Consider the following 24,071-nt stretch of genomic DNA (forward strand, 5'->3'; position numbering starts at 1 on the left):
AAGGTCTTCTATGGTGTTTGAAGGTCTGGTTGGATGTGTTTTCGGCTGTTGCTCAAAGATGCCTTTATGATCAGAAACCTAATCCCAAAGATAGGAACCAAACTAGGAAAAGTTTTAAAATTCAAAACATAGATTTTCAGCCTGCGCTCACATCTCTGCAATCAATGCCATTTTTCAGCCACTTCCCTTTCGAATCTGTCTCGTCCCTTTTTAGGAAAGTTGTAGCCCTATTTCTTAGCTTTCCAACAGGTACTCATTTGCCCAAATATGAGGTCTACAGCCCATGTTATGGCCCAAAAATCGAGACTGGTTTTGACAGACTGTCCAACCCATAATGATGACTTCATTGCTGTTTTTGACAATTAAAACGGCCTTGTCTTGCTTCTAGCCCTTCATAGAAGTTGTAGAGGTGGCTCTTAAGGTTCAATTGGGCTTGAGCTTGCTTCATTTAAACGTCTGGAACTCCAGATACAAAATAAATACTGAAACTGGTCATGACACATCAAGTTTGGGCTTTTGCAATAGATTCATAGCTCATTTTCTCAACTTTGGAGACTAATTTGGGCTTTGGTCCCTCTTTATCATTTGTAGTGTTCTATCTTAGCTTTTTAATGGATTAAACAACACTCAATTTGCAGACCCACAACTTTAGAAAAACCTGAAAAATACAGCAAAGGTCAAATTGTAACACCCTAGGCAAATCCCACATTGGTAAAACACGGGAGAGATGCTGGGTTTATAAGTTGGTGGTTCATAACCCCTAATAACACGTTTTAAAACCGTGAGGGTTTTGGCCCAGAGCGGACAATATCACTAGTGGGCCGGGCCATTACATTTGTGGTATAAGAGCCGCTCTGCGTGCAACCTTGAGCGATGGTGGGGCAAACTTCAGCGATGATGCTGAGTCTCATAAGGGGGGTGGATTGTAACACCCTAGGCAAATCCTACATCGAAAAAATACGGGAGAGAAACTGGGTTTATAAGTTGGCAGTTTGTAACTACTAGTGATGAGTTTTAAAACCGCGAGGGCTTCGGCCCAGAGCAGACAATATCACTAGTGGGCCGAGCCGTTACATTTGTGGTATAAGAGCTACTTCGCGTGCAACCTTGAGCGATGGTGGGGCAAACCTCAGTGAGGACGCTGAGTCCCATAAAGGGGGTGGATTGTAACACCCTAAGCAAATCCCACATCGGCAAAACACGAGAGAGATACTGGGTTTATAAGTTGGTGGTTCGTAACCCCTAATGACGCGTTTTAAAACCGTGAGGGTTTCGGCCCAGAGCGACAATATCACTAGTGGGCCGAGCCATTACACAAATGCTGAAAATTTCTCCATTTAACACAATTATTCCAACAACTATATAAAAATATGCCAAAATGATAAATATACTTTAATCAACTGAATTATGCATAAAAATAAACTAGAAACACTAAATGTGATGGGAGTAAAATTAATAAATTATGCACTTATCAAATTTCCTCACACTTATTCCATGCTTATCCTCAAGTATGATTTAAACTCTCAATCAACTCCACTTAGAAGTTCACTTAACTTTACCCTATCACAACATTCTCTAACAAAACATTAAAAGTTTGAAACAAGAGGCAAGTAAGGTAATAATCATAACAACAAATTCCATCAACACCATACCAATATATCAACAATTCTCCAACACAAAACAAAAGGCTTGAAATTAGTTAAGCTGACACAATTAAAGTTCCATAAAAGTTTAAATCAATACACACCAAAACACAAGGCTAATTTATCAAGGCACAACAATTATAGCCCTTTCCAAATTTTAGGGGAGATAGAAATGAGCTCTTTTTTTTATATTTGAAATTGGTACTTCTCTCTCGTCACAGTTACTTTTTTTTTTTTTTTTATTTCAACCGTCACTTTTAGAAAAGTACCTTGCTTATATTCTAGCTAGCTTTTTGGCCTGAGAATCGATATGGGTTTCATGAAGACCCCTGGTTAGTTTGCTTAACTAAAATAGCGTAGCAATTTTCAAGTTCAGCTTTTTATTTTCCCCAATTTATGCATCTACATATTATAAAGTGTCTTGATAGATTAAACAAAGTTCTAAAATATGCATGACACTAGTTTAAAGCACATATAACTAATCATTTCACCATTAAATCAAGCCTAAATGATTTATGCAAGAAAAAAAATTGCTCTATGGTATGGAGAAGAGGGAAAATCCATCATTAAAGTTACTATTACCTTGCCTAAAATTTCAAAAATTTAACCTAAAATAAAAAAGTTATTTCAAGGACAAAGCACTTCTCTCCAGGAGTTAATATAGAATCATGAATCAAGCTTATGAGAATAATTTATTTTTTTTATTTTTTATTTTTATTTTTATTTTTTTCAAAAATTACAGAGATAAATTTCTCCTCCCCCACACTTAAAACTTACATTGTCCCCAATGTAAAGCCCAAATGCAAAAGAAAAGGAAAAAAAAAAAAAACTAGAAAATAAAATAAGATAAGGGAAAGAAAACAAATCTGATTGTGGCTAACAAGCCACCCATGGGTTGCCTCCCAAGAAGCGCTTTTGTTTATCGTCATTAGCTCGATACGGAAAAGCTCCTTAATCCACATAAATTGGGTTACTCAATTTGAGCTCCTCCACTGTATGCTCTTGAAACCTCTCATAAAATGGCTTGAGTCTATGACCGTTGACCTTGAACACTTTGTTAGTTCCTAAACTTTGAATTTCAACTGCACTATAAGGAAACACATTAGTAACAATAAAGGGTCCAATCTAACGAGAATGCAACTTACCAGGCATCAGCTTCAATATGGAATTATACAATAAAACTTTTTGTTTAACCACAAACTGCTTCCTTAGAATTAGTTTGTCATGGAATGCCTTGGTCTTTTCTTTATAGATCTTAGAATTCTCATAAACCTTAAGTCAAATTTCCTCTAATTCTTGCAATTGTAATCTTCTTTCCACACCAGCAGTATCCCAATCCAAATTACAATGTCTAACAGCCCAATAAGCCTTATGTTCTAACTCAATAGAAAGGTGACACAACTTACCAAATACCAATATGTAGGGGGACATACCTATGGGTCTCTTATAAGCAGTCTTGTAAGCCCACAAAGCATCATCAAGTCTAAGGCACCAATATTTTCTATTTGGCACCAATATTTTCTATTTGGCATCACTGTTTTTTACAAAATAGACTTGATCTCCCTATTAGACACCTCTGTTTGCCCACTTGTTTGAGGATAATAAGCTGTAGATACTTTATGGAAAACACCATATCTCTTCAACAATACCTCAATAGTTCTATTATAAAAATGTGTGCCCCGATCACTAATCAAAGCTCTAAGAACTCCAAACTTGCTAAAAATGTTTGACTTGATAAGACCTATAATAGCTTTAGAATCATCAGTCCTAGTGGCTTTGGCTTCCACCCATTTCGAAACATAATCAACAGCAAGTAATATATAAATAAAGCCAAAAGAAGAAGGAAATGGACTCATAAAATCAATACCCCACACATCAAAAATCTCACAAACAAGCATTAGATTCTGAATCATCTCATTCCTATGGGTTAAACTTCTTGTTCTTTGACATTGTTCATAATTTTTACAAATCAAATATGAATCACGAAATATAGTGGGCCAGTAAAAATCATAGTATAATATTTTTCTACCTGTTCTCTTGGGTCCAAAATGACCTCTACATGCATAGGCATGACAAAAAGCAAGAATAGATTGAATCTCATTATCAGGAACACATCTCCTAATAATTTGATCTGAATAAAATTTTTACAAATACGGATCATCCCACACATAATACTTAGCCTCACTTTTTAATTTCTCTTTCTGAACTCTACTCAAATCAAAAGGCACATCCTTAGTTACCAAATAATTCACCAAATCAGCATACCAAGGGATCATACCTTACAATTTAAATAACTGCTCATCAGGAAAAAGTTCCTGCAAAGGAACTGGCTCTTCTTGTGTCACTAACCTAGTCAAATGATCTACTACCAGGTTCTCAACTTCTTTCTTATCTTTGATTTGGAGATCAAATTCTTACAGCAGAAGGATCCATCTAATCAACCTTGGTTTTGCTTCCTTCTTGGCCAAGAGATACTTGAATTCTGTATGATCAAAAAAGACAATTATTTTAAAAACAAGCAAATATGACCGAAATTTATCTAAAGCAAAAACTATAGCAAAAAACTCTTTTCCGGTCGTAGAATAATTGCACTGAGCTGAATTGAGTGTTTTGGATGCATAATAAATCACATGAAAGAGTTTTCCAACACGTTGTCCTAAAACTGCTCCCACTACATATTTTCTCGCATCACACATAATTTCAAATGGTATAGTCCAATCAGGAGCCTGGATAATGGGGGGTGATGTCAATGTAGATTTCAATTTGTCAAAAGCCTCCTTGCACTCTTCACTAAACTCAAAAGAAACATCTTTTTGCAAGAGTCTAGACAAAGGCAATGCTATCTTAGAGAAATCCTTAATGAACCTACGATAGAAGCCTGCATGACCAAGAAACGAGCGTACTTCCTTCACAGTTGTAGGGTAGGGTAAGCTTACAATTAAATCAATTTTAAATTTATCCATCTCAATACCCATATTAGAGATAACATGACCCAAAACAATCCCCTATTCCACCATAAAATGACACTTCTCATAATTTAAAACAAGAATTTTCTCATTGCATCTCTCAAGAACAGAAGTCAAATGATGTAAACATGCATCAATTGAATCACCATACACAGTAAAATCATCCATGAACACCTCAATGCAATTATCAATGTAATATGAAAATATGCTCATCATGCATCTCTGAAATGTGACAGGTGCATTACAAAGCCCGAAGGGCATTTTTCTAAAAGCAAAAGTTCCAAAAGGGCAAGTGAAGGTAGTCTTCTCTTGATCCTCTGGTGCAATCACAATTTGATTATATCTAGAACAGCCATCAAGAAAGCAGAAATAAGACTTACCCACTAACCGCTCAAGCATCTAATCAATGAATGGCAGTGGGAAGTGGTCCTTCCTTATTGTTGAATTCAGCTTATGGTAGTGTATGCATATTCGCTATCCACTTTGAATCCTTATTGTAACCAGTTCATTATCTTAATTTGTGACCACAGTGACTCCTAATTTTTTTGGCACTACTTGGACTGGACTTACCCATTTACTATCTGGAATTGGGTAAATAACTACTGCATCCAGTAGCTTTAAAATCTCCTTCTTCACAACGTCCATCATCTGTGGGTTCAACCTCCTTTGAGCCTTTTTACTTGGTTTAGCATCATCTTCTAGTAAAATCCTGTGCATGCACACTGATGGACTTATACCTTTGATGTCGGCTATTGTCCATCCAATTGCTTCCTTATGTACTATCAGAACTCTAATCAATCTGTCTTCTTGAATCTTTATTAAATTACTTGAGACGATAACTGGTGTCGACAACATATTTTGGCCGATCCCCGAAACTAATAAACTTTGAAGCCGATCCCCAACACATAGTCTCCCTTTGCCAACTAACCACATTTCTGATCTCTCCTCAAAAGGAATCTAATCAACACTAAGTCCCCATATCATTTAAAGCCTCACCGATCTCTCAAACCAATTGTCAAGTCCCCTGATCAGTCAATTATATTTTCGATCCTTCTTGTCAAACGAGATTGAACGAACATTAGGCCTTTTTGCCACCAGTCTTATTGCCGATCTCTCATTTAAAAGTTTGGGAATAATAAAGTTAAGGTTTCGATATGGTTCAATAATGATCCCGATCTTAAGTGTTCAAGTCAAATTTCCAATTTTAATCAAGTCCCGTTTAGCGTTGGTTCCCAGCCGATCCCTTGCTTATTGTGTTTTCCGACCTCTTACACTTAGATTAATAATCACTTTTAGATGTTGTTCTAATATACTCAGACAATCAAGTGCTTAGGCAATTTAGAGACTTTCCGATCACATCCAATCATTGAAAAAAAAGGGAATTTCATTTCATTTCATATTAAAATTTATACAGGTCATTCGGCTGGGGGATCACCTCCAGCCTAATCTACATTTTGTTTGCTCCCTCTCTCACCTTCGGCCTCTTCCTCGCTTTCCTCTTCGTCTTGGGGAGCTGGGTCGACCATCCAGGAGAAGTTCTCCTCGGGATAACGCTTCTTGGGCTCGGCCAAGAGATCCCTGTGAGCATTCACATAAGCGCCGGCCTCCCTTGTCACCGCCTCTTCTTCTTTCGCTTTGAGCTCCTCAGTGAGGTGAGCAACTTCACCGGCCCGGAGTGCCTGAACTTCTTCAAGAACATGAGCTCGCTCGGCCAGAACATGAGCTTGCTCGGCCAGCTTATCCTTGTAGAACTTCATCCGCCCCTCAATTTCAGATATGTAGTTCTGAGCGGATGAGAGTTGGGATTGGAGGGAAGCCACTTCATGACCCATCTTCTCGACCTCCTTACCCAGGCAGTGAGCCTTCTCCCGGACAATGTGCTAGTTCACCAAGCACTCCACGTTCAGGCTCATAGATCGGGTCAGGATGTCATCAAGATTGTCCGGGGATAGCCTATCCCGATCCTCCCGAAGGCAGATGGAGGACCCTAAGACCTTAGCAAAACCCGGGTTCTCTCAAACAGTGCGGTTCTTCTCCAGCGAGTGGATCAAGATTTGGGCACCGCAGGAAAGGGTCCTTACAGGAGGTTGGGAAGGACCCCCTTCCGCACTCGAAGCGATTGGAGGAGGTGGAGACGGCTCTTCTTGGCGAGGAGGAGATCGGACCACTTCTATGACCGGTGATCCCGAGGGTTGAGACGAGCCTCCTTGCATCTCCCTGGGATCATGACTGGGCGTTTGAAGCAGCTCGGAATGCTTCATCTCCCTCACTTTCAAGGAGACCTCCCTCTTCTGCTTTCGGCTCTCCTTGGAAGCTTCGCCGCTTGCCATACCTGCACAAAGAAGAGGTCAGTGAGATCGCTAAGGTCCAAAGATCTGAGATATAGAAAATATCGATACTGAGGTCAGAGAGCTGAAGCCCGCGATCTTTGCCAGTGATCAACTCCATTGTCCAGTGATGCAGTTCAGCAGTCACTGCATCCAAACAAGAGAACTTCTCTTTGGCCGCCTGATCTTTCAGCTCCATCACCATCAGGCCTTCTTCCCTATTTAGGGTGATGTGCTTCGGAAGTAAGGGGCCCTGGTGCAGCCAACTGTGAGGGAAGCCCTCAAAGCCGTTCGGAATTTTGCTCCTCATAATGAAGAAGCGATTCTTCCAATTCTTCAAGGAGGAGGGCAGATCGGTAAAAAGCCTGCAATGTGGCTTCGCCTGGAAGAACCAATACTCGTCGTCCTTTTGACGAGTTAATCTATGTAGTTTGGTGAATACCTTAGCTGTAGGACGGAGTCCCTTAGCTCGGCAGAGGCCTCTAAAGGCTACTAGGATCCACCACGAGTTCGGGTGAACTTGGGCGATGCACATTTGGTGAAATTTTAAAACTTCCTTGAAGAAGTCATCAAGGGGGAACCGCAGCCCGGCTTTTAATTATTCTTCATAGACCATGATCATATCGTTCTCCTCGAAGAAGTGATCGGCACGAAGATCGCCGTGACACTTAATCAGCTCGTATGAATCAGGCCGGATGTTGTACTCCTGGTTGAACGATTGCAGGTCGGTTTCTTGCAGGATTGATAGCAGCTCGTCCATGGGAAGATTTTCTCTCCTTGAAGAATGTACGTGCCTTGATGGTGCTGCTTGCCCTCGAGTTGGAATGGAGACCCTAGGAGGTTCAGGTCGCACGCTTGGTCCAACCACCTCCACTTCATCAGACGACCACGAGATCTGAACGGAAGGGGGGCTTGCCGCTCTCTGACCCTCGGCGCCGCTCATTTTCAAAAGAAATAGAGAATTTAAACTAAAAGGAGAATCAAAACCCTTACCAGAGCTTGATCGGTGTCAGAAGAACTTGAGAAATCGAGAGAATTTTGGAATCGCTCGCGGGATGCTGAAAATGACATAAGAGAGCAACTGGCTGACCCATCCCCTATTTATACCCGTCTGAGCATTTAATGCTCACAGTGTTCCAGGCGGTGCATTGGTTAGCAGGACTCGCCAGCTTTTCTAACACATCTCACGAATATTCTAGAAATTCCATAATAAAAGAGATCGGCTAGCTATAGACCGGTGAATTAAGGCGGATCGGTTAAGGGTTGTTCAGTTAGGAACCGAATCGGATAAACACATCAGAGATCGGAAAATAGTCAATGCAATAATAATAAAAATGATAGTTGTCAAAATAAAATTTTATTTCTGAAAAGGTCGGATTACATCATTTGGGCGATCTTTAGAGATCGAATTACACTAAAAGTCGAATTACATCATTTGGGCGATCTCTAGAGATCGGATTACATTAAAAGTTGAATTACATCATTTGGGCGATCTCTAGAGATAAGATTACATTGAAGGTCTGATTACATCGTGGGGGCGATCTCTAATAAAGACCTATGTCAAAGCCTAGTCTCGTGGCTAAATCAAAAGATGTCTTCGATCAGGAGATCGACCATCGACATCAGATAGATGTATAGCTCAGATGGGGTGACTATGACTCTCATGAGGATAGAGAGTCATCTCCACTGTCATTGACCAGAACCGAGCTATAGTCGGGACACCCAATGTGGTGAGGAGCCAAATGAACTTCAAGGGGCAGTCACCGATGTTAAGGGGAATATTAGCAGTCTTCTCACCCGAAGTCAGTTCGCCGATTATATCGATCGAACGATTCGAGATCGATACAATCGAAGTCCTCGATCTAGGTCAGTAAATTAGTCCGGTTCTCTCACTATCATCAAATGAGGTTATCATAATTTCCCGATCACTGGGATTGTAAATTTTCAGTCAGGGAATGAAAAGAACAATTGGAAAAAGATCAAAAGCCACTATCATGGCCGTGACTACTGCCGGAGCAATTAGAATAGGAAATGTGAGAAGGAAGAGGAGAAAATCAAGTGCGGGGGGCTTCCCGATTGAAGGTATATATATAGGGAAAATCCGAGCATTTATTGCGAGCAAAAAACGAAGCAGATGCCTCGAAAATCGAAGGAATAAATGCTTTGACTGAACCGGACCGGATGAAGGAGAAGATCGGAGTTGGAAAGGTCAGAAGAGCGGAGCCCGGCATGAGAGATCAGAAAAGGATCGTGTTAGAAAGACCAGAAGGGAGGGAAGGTCGGAAAACAAAGGGAATAAGACAACTCCCACTAACTGTCGTCATAATCAGAGCAGAGGTAGTTAAAGCGTTGCAGATGAAATCTCCACCGCACGCCCCAGAATCGCCCGCATTACTGACATGCGCCAGAGTATGTCATGACAGTGCTGTACATCCTAATCTCCACCGTTGATCTTACTTGTAAGGACGAGCCCGGAGCCCTTGGATCAAAGAAAAAGACGACAAGACCAGCGCCTTTCACTCCTAGCCCTCGGATCGCCCTTGACAAGAAAATTTTGGGCCGTCAGATTATAAGAGAGAAAGGACAAATATTCTGAAAGGGATCTCAGCCGTTCGTTCTGATTCTCTTTAATTCCTGAGCCTCAGATCATGTCCTTTAAAATCCTAACCCTCCATCTCCCTCAAAACAAATCCTGACCCTTCATGGGGAGCACCCGGTTCTTATAAATACCTGCATGAAAACTGTTCAAAGGAGGACGAAAAAAAGGGTAGTGACTATAGCGGAAGGACTCTGAAACTTAATTCAGTTCGTTACTCTGCTATTTTTGATCTTTCATAAGAAAAACTTTTGAAACAAGTTTTCTGAAGTATTTTCTTGTAAAGGGATTTTTGAATACTGAAACTCTCCATTTTCAGGTCATTCATTATCCTGTGACACTCTCACTTTCTGCCTTTGTTATCTTTATTTCCACTCCCATTGTTCAAGCTCAACTGCATTTTAGCAAGGTATCCTTCATTTCAAGGCAAACCTTAGCTCTCAGGCTATCAGCCCGCAGTCTTATTACGTTTTGTGATTCCGTAGTTAGTTCAATAGATTCAGCTCTCTACAGGTGAGTGTTTATATCGCTGCTTTATTAAGTGCTCGTTTTTATTTTACGTATTTCCTTTATTTTTATGTTTGTAATTTTCACCAAGTTTATATTGCGTTAAAAAAAATGCAAAGGAGGTTATTCCCGAGTTTACTTTTTTGTTAATCAATCTATTCTTTTTGTTAATCTTTGTTACTTCTAAATGCAAGAGTCCTAGTCCCGAGTAGCGTATAAGTAGTTGGATAAAATGTAGGTAACCGTATCTTAAGCATTTCCTTAAAAATAGAAGGTCTGAATAATAAGTCGGGAAAATAGTAAAGTTGAATCACTAGGCTAACACCGAAGACGATTGGGTAAGACGCCATAAGGCAGAATAAAACCAAATCTCAGATAAATAAATGGAACAGATCGGGTATCAAAAGGTACTGGCTAGGCGACCACATAGGAGGTCGGTAAAATTCAGTCTGGTATCCCCTGTCTAGTCACGAGGTACCAAGGAGTTAAAAAAAAAGCCTTATTCCGATCCCCGGCATCTTTGAATGCCAGAACCCTTAGTCTTAGGCTCTTATGATGTGTAGCTGTAATCAAATTTCGAGAGGTCGGAAAAGTCCTTATCCGACTCCCATTAAAATAAAAGAGATCGGAGGAGAGTTTTTATCCGATTCTCACCTAAAAATTTTAATAAATATTTAAAAGAGATCGGAGGAGAGTTCTTATCCGATCCTCACCTAAAAATTTTAACAAATATCTAAAAGAGGTCGGAGGAGAGTTCTTATCCGATCCTCACCTAAAAATTTTAACAAATATCTAAAAGAGGTCGGAGGAGAGTTCTTATCCGATTCTCAATCTAAAAGTTTTAACAAACATCCAAAAGAGATCAGAGGAGAGTTCTTATCCGATTCTCAACCAAAAATTTTTATAAATATTCAAAGGAGATCGGAGGAGAGTTCTTATCCGATTCTCAAAGCCTAAAAATTTTGATAATTATTTAAAAGAGATCGGAGGAGAGTTCTTATCCGATCTCCAATCAAAATTTTAATCTAAAAGAGATCGAAGGAGAGTTCTTATCCGATTCTCAAATCGAATTCTAGCAAGTATGCAAAGTAATCCCACAAACGAAAACCGCAACACAACACCAATTCACTAAGGTTGTCTCATTTACTTATGTATCTGGGTAATCCGAATTAGTGAAAAATCAAAAATTCCTTTTTATCGAAAGGATTAACATTTCCATTCGAACCCTCCTAACTATTAATTTTAGTTTATAAAGAGCTTGAAGTTAAATCTGCTTACCCTCATTGAGGGACGAGGTGGGGTGCCTAACACCTTCCCCACCCATTTACGGACCCCGAACCTATAATATCTGTTCTTGAAGTGGTTTCATTTTAATTTATTTTCACAAATGGTTTTCTTTAATTTCCCTTAAAATTAAAGTGGCGACTCTTCACTCTTTCCCACTTCGGTGAGTGTTCGTCCAGGCGACCGCAAAACACCTTGCGACAACTGGAAGTGTCTCATTGCCTCCCAAGTAAACATACTTCAAATGCTCAGGTAAAGGCTTGAGTTCAAAAACTGGTGCCTACACCACAGAAGGTAATAATTTTGTGTGAGATATAGGTAAGTCGATCTTTGATACTCCATACCTTTTTGGTACAAGAGGTAATGACAGCAATGCCATTACTGCATCTTGAACCTCAACACTTAATGGCTGATTAGTACTGATTTCTAGAATTCCTTGACTAATCACCACTTCTAACTCATCCTCCATGCTTAACTCAAAAACATCCTCCACAAATGTATCAACAACATCAATAGTAAAAACAGAATGGTCATCAGCAGGATACTTCATAGCATCAAAGATATTAAATTTGACAATTTCTCCATCAAACTCCATAGTTAAGGCACCATCATCCACATCAATTTTTGTCTTGGTAATTTTTAGGAAAGGTCTTCCAAACAAAATCAAAGCTGACTTTGATGTGGGAACACTATCCTCCATATCCAGAATATAAAAATCTGCAGGAAAAATCAATTCTCCAACCTGCACCAACACATAAGCATTAGAACAATCAGCTAACTGAATAATGACACTAGTTTCTTTCAAAGGACCCAAATTCAAAGTTTGGAAAATTGAATTTGACATAACATTAATAGATGCTCCTAAATCTGCCATTGCACGTTCAAATTTAGAATCACCTATTCTACAGGGAATAGAAAATGAACCTGGATCCTTACACTTAGGGGGTAATTTTTGCTGAATTAATGCTGATACATTTTCCCCCACACTGATTTTCTCATTATTCCTCAACTTGCATTTTGTAGTGCATAGTTCCTTAAGGAATTTAGCATAGTTGGGAACTTGTTTGATCGCATCAAGTAAAGGTATATTCACCTCCACCTTCCTGAAAGTCTCCAAAATTTCTCTCTTATTCTTCTTTCTTAGTCTTAGCCAACCTGCATGGGAATGGAGGAAGACCAGAATTATTAACCTTATTCAGTTTAGGTTCAGTATTTACCTCAACTTCAGGAACTTCAGACTCCTTTACTCCTTGCTTCTTCTTTTTCATTGGCTCATGTGGAGTCTGATTATCAACTTCTTTCCCACTCCGCAACACTATAGCACTCACATTTTCTCTGGGGTTCATGACTGTTTGTGATGGAAGCTTTCCAGAACCTTGAGCTTCAAGCTTACTCACAGATGAGGCTAACTGATTAATCAACCTCTCTATGTTTTGAATATTATTTTTGGTCTCCTGTTGAAACTATTGTGTATTGTTAGCTAAAGCCTTAACAATTTCATCAAGTGACATACCTTCATTTGAGGGAGGTGGAGGTGGTTGATTCAGCTGTGGTCTTTACTGCTGGTATCGGTTTTGCACCGGTTGATTCCTATAACTCAGATTGGGATGATTTTGCCATCTTGGATTATAAGTACTAGAAAAGGGATCATATCTGCATTGTGGCTGTCCATAATGTCCTACTGCATTAGCATGTTGCATTGATTCATCCTTTTGTAACACAGGACACATGTCAGTAGCATGACCCGAACCCGAACAAATCCCACATACCTTAACAGTTTGCATTTTCCCTACAGCCAACTACCTCATCAAAGAAGTTAAATCAGAAATCTGTTTCTCAAGATTAGATGTACTTACCTCATTAACCTTCTTAGGTGTGTGATCTATTCTCATTTCAAACTGCTGAGAGTTTACTGCCATGTTAGCAATCAGCCTCCTTGCTTCTTCTGGTGTCTTATCAACCAAAGCTCCTCTACTAGCAGCATCTATCATACTGTAGCCTATTGGTAGAAGTCCCTCATAGAAATACTGAATCAAAAGCTGCTCACTTATTTGATGATGGGGACAGCTTGCACACAGTTTCTTAAATCATTCCCAATACTCATACAAACTCTCTCCATTGTACTGCCGGATGCCACAAATTTCTTTTCTTATATTGGCAGCATGGGAAGCAGGAAAATACTCCTCCAAAAATATCTGCTTCATCCCATTCCATGAGTTGACGGATCAAGAAGGAAGGTAACACAACTAATCCTTAGTTGTTCCTTCCAGTGAGAAAGGGTCCTCGGAAACTCCTTAATATTTCATGCTAGAACACACAACATAAAATTCCTTCAGATGCTTACGTGGATCCTCACTTGCAAGACTATGAAATTTAGGCAACAAATGGATTAGTCCAGATTTTAACTCAAAAGCAACATTTAAAGCAGGGTATTGAATACATAAAGGCTATTGGTTTAGATCAGGAGCAGCCAACTCTTTCAAAGTTCTAGCAGCCATGGTTTCATTTTCGGAATTTGAATCTGAATATGAATTCGAACTTAATTCCCTTGGAGATTAGACTCCTTCAGATGTACTCGGCATCTGCCTAGCTTGCTTAGCCAATTTTCTCAACTGTTTAGCTATTTTTTCTACTTCTGGATTAAAGATCAACTCACCAGATTGGGAAGTTCTTGTCACAAACAAAAAGAAATCAAAGTAAAAATAGAAAAATGCCTCAAAACCCTAGAAAATGATGGAATTTGGCCTTAAGAGGGTGGGGCCAAGGAATCCTATGGACTGGTTGGTCTTGTTCAGAATGTCGTTTCCTTCAAAATATGTATGGGTCGCCCTTCTAATTCAACCAAAAATCTGTCGATGAATAGTAACACCGTAATTTTTTTCAAAAACCTGAAAAAAGAAACAACTCATAAACAAAATTAATAACAAAATATCCTAACACTAAAAACACGAAATCTAATAAATTTCAGTCCCTGACAACGACGCCAAAATTCTTCGTAGCTATTGAATCCACTAGGAATTAAATTAACAGAAATTATCAGTTATGAAATATTTTCGATAGTAAGTGGTAAATCCAGGTCGAACCCTAGAGACTGAATTATTAAAATTTGTGCACTTATGTAATAGAAAAAGAAACAAAGGTTGGGGGGGGGGGTAACTCGTAGTCCAAAGAAGAAATTAAAAATTAGAAATTAAGAACTAAAATTAAATATGAAACTCTCAAATTAAACAAACTTTAGTTCAAGTTAATTCGCATTTCAATGCATTGATTTGATCATAGACAAAAGAAATACAATTATCTCTTATTGAATACTTAATGAAGATTTATCAAACAGCGAGGTAAAATCCCTAACTTTCCTATACTCATCAATTCGAGCCCAGCACTCTTGTTGACTCTAATTATTAACTGAATTGGTATTGAGCAATCCTCATCAAATTAATAACTGCTTTAAAAATAGGAAATAGTTAAGCTGAACAATAATTTATAAAGCATAAATCATTTAATTTACCCTATTGTTTCCTTAGGTTATTATCGAAAACTGGGATCATAATCAATAAAATCTAATTGCTACTCATGTTCAATCTTAGACAACAATTACGGATTATGAAGATGAACTAGCAATTGATCACATCAAATAATTAACTAATAGGCCTTTTTAGCAAATCATTCAATAGATCAAAGACAATGAAATCAGAAAACAATAGATATTCAAAAGACCTAAATTAAATTAAGAACCTAGTCTCACAAATCATGCAAAAGAACTTGAATCCCTTGAACTGAATTAAGAACTTAGCCACTCATGTTCATGGCTTACAGAAAATTAAAGAAAAATAAAGAAGAAATCTAAAAAGAGAATGGAGAATGAAGGTCTTCTATGGTGTTCAAAGGTCTGGTTGGATGTGTTTTCGGCTGCTGCCCAAAGATGCCTTTATAATAAAAAACTTAATCCCAAAGATAGGAACCAAACTAGGAAAAGTTTAGAAATTTAAAAGACAGATTTTCAGCCTGTACTCACATCTCTGTAATTAATGCCATTTTTCAGCCACTTCCCTTTTGAATCTGTCTCTTCCCTCTTTAGGAAAGTTGTAGCCCTATTTCTTAGCTTTCCAATGGGTACTCATTTGCCAAAATCCGAGGTCTACAGCCCAAGTTATGGCTCAAAAATCGAGACTAGTTCTGACAAAGTGTCCTGCCCATAATGACTACTTCATTACCGTTTTTGACAATTAAAACAGCCTCATCTCACTTCTAGCCCTTCATAGAAGTTGTAGAAGTGGCTCTTAAGATTCAATTGGGCTTAGGCTTGCTTCATTTGGATGTTTGAAACTCCAGATATAAAATAAATACTGAAACTAGTCGTGACACATCAAGTCTGAGCTTTTGCAATAGATCCATAGCTCATTTTGTCAACTTTGGAGACTGATTTGGGCTTCAGTCCCTCTTTATCATTTATAATGCTCAATCTTAGCTTTTTAATAGATTAAACAGAACTCAATTTGGAGATGCACAACTTTAGAAACACCTAAAAAAAATAGCAAAGGTCAAATGCTGAAAATTTCTCCATTTAACACAATTATTCCAACAATTATCTAAAAATATTCCTAAATGATAAATATACTTTAATCAACTGAATTATGCATAAAAACACACTAGAAACACTAAATGTGATGAGAGTTAAATTAATAAATTATGCACTTATCAGCAATTATCAATGTAATCTGAAAATATACTCATCTTGCATCTCTGAAATGTGATAGGTGCATTACAAAGCCCGGAGGGCATCCTTCTAAAAGCAAAAGTTCCAAAAGGGCAATTAAAGGTAGTCTTCTCTTGATCCTCTGGTGCAATCACAATTTAATTATATCCAGAAAAGCCATCAAGAAAGCAAAAATAAGACTTACCCGCTAACCGCTCAAGCATCTGATTAATGAATGGCAGTGGGAAGTGGCCCTTCCTTGTTGTTGAATTTAGCTTGCGGTAGTCTATGCACATTCGCCATCCACTCTGAATCCTTGTTGGAAACAGTTCATTATCTTGATTTGCTACCACAGTGACTCCTGATTTTTTTAGCACTACTTGGACTAGACTCACCCATTTACTGTCTGAAATTGGGTAAATAACTCCTGCATCCAGTAGCTTTAAAATCTCCTTCTTCATAACCTCCATCATCTGTGGGTTCAACCTCCTTTGAGCTTCTCTACTTGGTTTAGCATCATCTTCCAGTAAAATCCTGTGCATGAACATTGATGGACTTATACCTTTGATGTCAGCTATTGTCCATCCAATTGCTTTCTTGGTACTCTCAGAAATCTAATCAATCTGTCTTCTTGAATCTTTGTTAAATTACTTGAGACGATAACTGGAAGTGTCTCATTGTCTCCCAAGTAAACATACTTCAAATGCTCAAGTAAAGGCTTGAGTTCAAGAAATGGTGCCTAAACCACAGAAGGTAACAATTTTGTGTGAGATACAGGTAAGTCGATCTTTGATACTCCATACCTTTTTGGAATAGGAGGTAATGACTGCAATGCCATTACTACATCTTGAACCTCTGCACTTAATGGCGTATTGGTACTGATTTCTTGAATTCCTTGACTAATCACAACTGCTAACTCATTCTCGATGCTTAACTCAAAAACATCCTGCACAAATGTTTTAACAACATCATTAGAAAAAATAGAATAGTCATCAGCAGGATACTTCATGGCATCAAAGATATTAAATTTGACAGTCTCTCTATCAAACTCTATAGTTAAGGTACCATCATCCACATCAATTTTTGTCTTGGTAGTTTTTAGGAAAGGTCTTCCAAACAAAATCAAAGCTGACTTTGATGTGGGAACACTATCCTCCATATCTAAAATGAAAAAATCTATAGGAAAAATCAATTCTCCAACCTGCACCAACACATTCTCAACTATTCCCAATGGGTAAGCATTGGAACGATCAGCTAACTGAATAATGACACTGGTTTCTTTCAAAGGACCCAAATTCAAAGTTTAAAAACTGAATTTGACATAACATTAGTAGATGCTCCTAAATCTGCCATTGCATGTTCAAATTTAGAACCACCTATTCTGTAGGGAATAAAAAATGAACCTAAATCGTTACACTTAGGGGGTAATTTTTACTGAATTAATGCTGACACATTTTCCCTCACACTGATTGTCTCATTATTCCTCAACTTGCGCTTTGTAGTGCATAGTTTCTTAAGGAATTTAACATAGTTGGGAACTTGTTTAATCACATCAAGTAAAGGTATATTCACCTCTACCTTCCTGAAAGTCTCCAAAATTTCTTTCTCTTGTTCTTCTTTCTTATTCTTAACCAACCTGCAGGGGAATGGAGGAAGAACAGAATTTTTAACCTTATTCAATTTAGGTTCAGTATTTACCTCAACTTCAGGAATTTCAGACTCTTTTGCTCCTTGCTTCTTCTTTTTTATTGGCTCATGTGGAGTCTGATTATCAACTTTTTTCCCTCTTCGCAACACTATAGCATTCACATTTTCTCTGGGATTCATGACCGTTTGTGATTGGAGCTTTTGAAAACCTTGAGCTTCATGCTTACTCACAGATGAAGCTAACTGACCGATCTGCCACTCTATATTTTGAATGCTATTTCTGGTCTCCTGTTGAAACTGTTGGATATTGTTAGCCGAAGCCTTAACAATTTCATCAAGTGATATACCTTGATTTGAGGGAGGTGGAGGTAGTTGATTCACTTGTCTCTACTGCTAGTATCGATTTTGCACCGGTTGATTCCCATAACCCAGATTAGGATGATCTTGCCATCTTAGATTATAAGTATTAGAAAAGGGATCATACCTGCATTGTGGCTGTATATAATCTCCTACTGCATTCTGTCCATAATTTCCTACTGCATTAGCATGTTGCATTGATCCATCCTCTTGTAATGCAGGACACATGTTAGTAGCATGACTTAAACCCGAACAAATTCTGCATACCTTAACTGTTTGCATGTTCCCTATAGCCAATTGCCTCACCAAAGAAGTTAAATCAGAAGTCTGTTTCTCAAGGTTAGATGTACTTACCTCATTAACCTTCTTCAGTGTGTGATCCATTCTCATTCTAAACTGTTGAGAATTTGCTGCCATGTTAGCAATCAGCCTCCTTGCTTCTTCGGGTGTCTTGTCAACCAAAGCTCCTCCACTAGTAGCATCTATCATACTGTGGTCCATTGGTAGAAGTCCCTCATAGAAATATTGAATCAGAAGCTGCTCATTTATTTGATGATGTGGACAGCTTGCACACAACTTCTTAAATCGCTCCCAATACTCATATAAGCTCTCTCCATTGCACTGCCGAATCCCCTAAATTTCTTTTCTTATGTTAGTAGCATGGGAAGCAGGAAAATATTTCTCCAAAAACATTCGCTTCATCTCATTCCATTAGTTAACGGATCCAGAAAGAAGGTAATATAACCAATCCTTAGTTGTACCTTCCAGTCAGAAAGGGAAAGCTTGAAGCTTAATCTGGTCCTCGGAAACTCCTTGAGGTTTCATGCTAGAAAACACAACATGAAATTCCTTTAAATGCTTATGTGGATCCTCACCTACAAGACCATGAAATTTAGGTAACAAATGGATTAGTCCAGATTTTAACTCAAAAGCAACGTTTAAAGTAGGGTATTGAATACACAAAGGCTGTTGGTTTAGATCAGGAGCGACCAACTCTTTCAAAGTTCTAGCAGCCATAGTTTCATTTTCGAAATATAAATCCAAATCCGAATCTGAATTCGAACTTAATTCCCTTGGAGATTGGACTCCTTTAGATGTACTCAAAATTTGACTAGCTTGCTTAGCTAATTTTCTCAACTGTTTAGCTATTTTTTCTACTTCTGGATCAAAGATCAACTCACTAGATTGACAAGTTCTTATCATAAATAAAGAGAAATCAAAGTAAAAATAGAAAAATGCCTCAAAACCCTAGAAAACAATGGAATTTGGCCTCAAGAGGGTGGGGCCAAAGAATCCTATGGAAGATTTTGGTCTTGATCAGAATGTCGTTTTCTTCAAAATAGGTATGAGCCGCCCTCCTAATTCAACCAAAAATCTATCGATGAATATTAACACTGTAATTTTTTCTGAAAACCTAAAAACAATAACAACTCATAAACAAAGTTAATAACAAAATATCCTAACACTAAAAACATGAAATCCAATAAACTTTAGTCCCCGGCAACGATGCCAAAATTCTTGGTAGCTGTCAAATCCACCAAAAATTAAATTAACTGAAATTACTAGTTATAAAATATTTTCTGCAGTAATTGGTAAATCCAGGTCGAACCCTAGAGACTGAATTATTAAATTTCGTGCACTTGTGTAATGGAAAAAGAAACAAATGCTAGGGGGGTAATTCGCAGTCCAAAGAAGAAATTAAAAATCAAAAATTAAGAACTAAAATTAAATATGAAACTCTCAAATTAAAAAACTTCAGTCCAAGGTAATTCACGTTCCAATGCATTGATTTGATCATAAACAAAAGAAATACAATTATCTCTTATTGAATACTTAACGTAGATTTACCAAACAGTGAGGTAAAATTTCTAACTTCCCTATACTCATCAATTCGAGCCCAGCACTATTGTTGACTCTAATTATTAACTGAATTGGTACTAAGAAATCCTCATCAAATTAATAATTGCTTTAAGAATAGGAAGTAGTTAAGCTAAACAACAATTTATGAAGCATAAATCATCTAATTCACCCTATTGTTTAATTAGGTTATTATTGAAAATTGGGATCATAATCAATAAAACCTAATTGCTACTCATGTTCAATCTTACACAATAATTACGGATTATGAAGATGAACTAGCACTTGATCACATCAAACAATAACTAATAGGCCTTTTTAGCAAATCATTCAATAGATCAAAGACAATGAAATTAGAAAATAATAGACATAAATTAAATTAATAACCTGGTCTCACAAATCACGCATAACAACTTGAATCCCTTGAACTGAATTAAGAACTTAGCCACTCATATTCATGGCTTACAGAAAATTAAAGAAAAATAAAAAAAAAATCTAAAAAGAGAATGGAGAATGAAGGTCTTCTATGGTGTTCGAAGGTCTGGTTGGATGTGTTTTCGGCTGCTGCCCGAAGATGCTTTTATAATAAAAAACCTAATCCCAAAGATAGGAACCAAACTAGGAAAAGTTTTGAAATTCAAAAGACAGATTTTCAGCTTGCACTCATGTCTCTACAATCAAGGACATTTTTCAGCCACTTTTCCTTTCAAATCTGTCTCTTCCATCTTCAGGAAAGTTGTAGCCCTATTTCTTAGCTTTCCAATGGTTACTCATTTTCCCAAATATGAGGTCTGCAGCCAAGTTATGGCCCAAAAACCAAGACTAATTTTGATAGACAGTCCAGCCCATAATGACGACTTCATTGCCATTTTTCACAATTAAAATGGCCTCATCTCACTTCCAACCCTTCATAGAAGTTGTAGAGGTGGCTCTTAAGGTTCCATTGGGCTTGGTCTTGCTTCATTTGGATATTTGGAACTCCAGATACAAAATAAATATTGAAACTAGTGGTGATACATCAAGTCTGGGCTTTTGCAATAGATCCATAGCTCATGTTGTCAACCTTGGAGACTGATTTGAGCTTTGGTCCCTCTTTATCATTTGTAGTGCTCTATCTTAGCTTTTCAATGGATTGAACATGACTCAATTTGGAGACCCATAACTTTAGAAATACCTAAAAAATACAGCAAATGTCAAATGCTGAAAATTTCTCCATTTAACACAATTATTCCAACAACTATCTAAATATATGCCTAAATGATAAATATACTTTAATCAACTGAATTATGCATAAAAATACACTAGAAACACTAAATATGATGAGAGTAAAATTAATAAATTATGCACTTATCACTTAACATCAAGTTTCCATGGAGTTTTGGAGAGAGATGAGAGAGGGAGTGAGGGACGGCTAGGCTTGGTAAAGAAGATCACCTTTTTTTTTTCTTTTTTTAATTTTTAACTCTTTTATGCCATAATTATCCCACAATTTAAATTATTTGATATTAGACTTTATTGCATCATGCTTATGCAACTTTGATGATGTCAAAAATTCTAATTTTCTCTTCTTTTCTTTTTCCTTTATTTTTCCTTATTTCTTTAATTTAATTCTCTATTTCAAAATTTTAATTTCTCCAATTTTATTAGACAGTTAGGTCAGGAGTCACCTCTAGGGGTGAATTGACCAATTTGCCCCTCGCCGGTTTGATCTAGTTTGCATATAATTCAGTATTTCTTCTAGAGTCCTGACCTAATTATTTGACCTACTTATCAACCCTTTTCTGTGATTTTCTCTTTTTCACTAGGTTTGCAATAGTCCTTAGGACCGCGGTATCAATTTTTTCCATTCAAAATTAGGATTACAGTTAACCTTGCAGTCACTTCCCGATAAGGTCACTCATCGCTGTGATCCTTGGCTCATTTAACTTTTTATGCATTATTTTTCTTATTTATACTTACCTATCTGGTAATCACCATTAAATTTCATTCAAGGCTTTTCTAGGTGTCTTAAACATGGTTCTAATCCTCTTAATTGTCCAGACCGACACCGGTCATCGTAACAGTGAAATATACCAGGCCATGCATATAGGGGTGTTACAACCGCAGTGCCTCGGGCCATCATACCATGGGACGTAAATACACAAAATGTCAACCACGTATGCAATCAATATGGCTAAGAAGCCATGATAACAAATAGTCGGGCACACAAGCCATAAATACAAGCATAAAGCCTTACGCAGTACTGCTCAAATAATCCCCTACTAGCATGCCAATCTATCCAATCTGTGACACGTGTCTAGGCAATACATAGGCACATTAGTACTATTAAATGTTCGTATGTTTTATTATTTCATTATATTTTCTATTTATGTTTTATAGCATTTTAATTCTAGTCATGATGGAAGCATAATTTCCAAATCACATTTCTACGTAATTTATACATTCATTATATGATCTATATTAATTACGATTCACATTAATTATCTTCACATACCATTATACTCAAAACTTTCTTCCTTTCTCTCATGATGAGAACTAATGTCCCATTTACACATTCATGTGATTCATTTATTCATTACAATATTTATATGAATTCATAATTCAAGAAGTATTTTACTTACTAAGTATTTATGATTCACTTTAATTCCTCTCATGTACCATTTATTGTACAAGGTGTTATTATCTTATTTGTAATAGAAACATAAGTCCTAATGTTAATTTCATCTCATTTATACTTAACAATCAATTTAGGTTAATTTCATTTCATATTTCAAGTTGTATTACTTATGTCTTATGAGGTCTACTAGTGATGGGAATACAAATCCTAACTACCTATTCACATAACTTAAGTGTTTATTAAGTCATTTAGGTGAATTACCATTCCTATTCCAAGTAATCCATGAACAATTCATGGATTCCAAATTTCATACCTTAATTTCCTCTAGCAATTTAGTTCTTGTATTTTGTGTCATTGTATTTACTATTTACATTACTATTCATACAAATTTTGACTATTTAATAAATAATAGGATTACAAATTCTAATTTCATAATAATACCACATTTTGGGTTTTAAATTTGTTGGCATTAGTTGCCAATTACAATTCAAGGCTCCCTAGGATTATTTCCAAATTTCTAGATTGTTTCACCTATGTTTACTGTTTCATTGGATCATTCTACAGTGGGATTTTGGCTAACCTTTCTTCACCAAAGTTGTTCCTTAATGTCTCTACTTTAATTTCCTTTTTGAATCACTCCATTTAGAGTTTTGTAGCTCATGTTATGGTCAAATTACCATAACTGGCCGGATTAGTAATTGTCCAGAATTTTTGGGCAATTTTGGGTTTGGCAGTTTTGAGGAGCTAAATTTGGTTGGAAATTCGATTAGGCTATGGTCACAATTTGGGTTTCTATTCATGAAAGTTGTTCTAATATGTCTAAGCTTTCTATGGGTTCAAGAATCAAGCCATTTGGACCTCTCTGCTCAAAGTTATGGCCATTTGAACAATCACTGTTCATATGGTCATTTTTCCAAGTCCAGATTTTGGTTACCCAAATTTAGGCAATTTTTAGGTCACTTTAGGTTGGTTTTCTGGGCAGGGTCTCTTCACAAAAAATGTGTCATATGTCCTAGGGTTCATCTCCAATTAGTCTCATACCAATTGGAGTAATACAACTCTACTTATGGCTGTCTAACCTTGTTGGACTCATAAGTCCAAAAATCCTACAATGAAATAATACTCCTAATACCACTTTTCCACACTACTATCAATCTCAAATCATATTCCATGCACTTCAAATAGTCCATAATTAATCTCATCAACATCAATTCAAAAATAATTTAACAAATCCCCAATTTTCTCCTCAAAACCCTGGCTCCATAATCACAATTCATATAACACATGCAATTTAACATATCTTTCATGTTTATCAAATCATCAAAGTTAAAATCAATGTTTAATATCAATTAACAACATCAAACCCTCACTACTAAGGACTGGCCAAAATTTAAATTTCCAGTTTCATGCATGAATTTCAACTTTTCCCTTGTAATTCATCCATACTGAACCTTAATTTCAACTTTAGAAAGGAAAAGAAGAGTGAGACTATCACTAACCTCAATTGAAGAATTCCCAAACTTTCCCTAACTTCAAATTTTCCACTTCTTTTTGCTTCTAATCTCTTTAGCAAG

At 37.2% G+C, this 24,071-nt stretch overlaps 2 non-coding genes across 2 annotated transcripts; both read left to right on the plus strand.

Moving 5' to 3' along the window:
- The first annotated feature begins 13,372 nt into the window (after positions 1-13,372).
- Positions 13,373-13,479, plus strand: LOC131180360 (small nucleolar RNA R71). Its single transcript, XR_009149136.1, has one exon. It is a non-coding gene; the product is annotated as a small nucleolar RNA R71 (small nucleolar RNA).
- Positions 13,480-18,570: 5,091 nt separating this feature from the next.
- On the plus strand, positions 18,571-18,677 carry LOC131180312 (small nucleolar RNA R71). The gene has a single exon (XR_009149088.1). It is a non-coding gene; the product is annotated as a small nucleolar RNA R71 (small nucleolar RNA).
- Positions 18,678-24,071: the final 5,394 nt, after the last annotated feature.

This window comes from Hevea brasiliensis, chromosome 5, assembly GCF_030052815.1.
Source record: "Hevea brasiliensis isolate MT/VB/25A 57/8 chromosome 5, ASM3005281v1, whole genome shotgun sequence".
In the NCBI taxonomy this organism is placed as follows: Eukaryota; Viridiplantae; Streptophyta; class Magnoliopsida; order Malpighiales; family Euphorbiaceae; genus Hevea; species Hevea brasiliensis.